The sequence below is a fragment of the Penaeus monodon genome, chromosome 27 (genome assembly GCF_015228065.2).
Source record: "Penaeus monodon isolate SGIC_2016 chromosome 27, NSTDA_Pmon_1, whole genome shotgun sequence".
Classification (NCBI taxonomy): Eukaryota; Metazoa; Arthropoda; class Malacostraca; order Decapoda; family Penaeidae; genus Penaeus; species Penaeus monodon.
In genome coordinates, this window is record NC_051412.1 from 26,332,411 (window position 1) to 26,332,762 (window position 352).

A 352-nucleotide genomic window follows, 5' to 3' on the forward strand; every position below is an offset into this window, starting at 1 on the left:
AGCATAGATAAAATACACTTTCATCACACGAGATTCGAATTCTAATCCAGTGCGTTCTCTCCCACGAGTGTTTACATATCCGCATGCATACGCTAATGAGCTGACGAACGCTTTTGTTTACTTCCGAACCGCTAAAGGAAAGTTTTCTCTTTTTTTTCTTTTGTGTAAAACGATTAATGGCCAATTGGAGGAATAATCTAATAAGGAAAATATGGCGCTATTTGTGGATCAAAGGCCCAGAGAGTTCCTAATTAATGATCCTGACGTAATTAAGGTAACTTATGAAGGACATGTTATTAAGATGATAAGAGGTTTCTTATTTGAGAGGAAGATCACGACGGACTTTGCGACT

General features: G+C 37.8%; 1 protein-coding gene across 1 annotated transcript in view; it reads left to right on the forward strand.

Moving 5' to 3' along the window:
- LOC119590732 overlaps positions 1-352 on the forward strand; it is a gene marked incomplete at both ends in the record, with an annotated part of 85,576 nt that overhangs the window by 55,687 nt on the left and 29,537 nt on the right.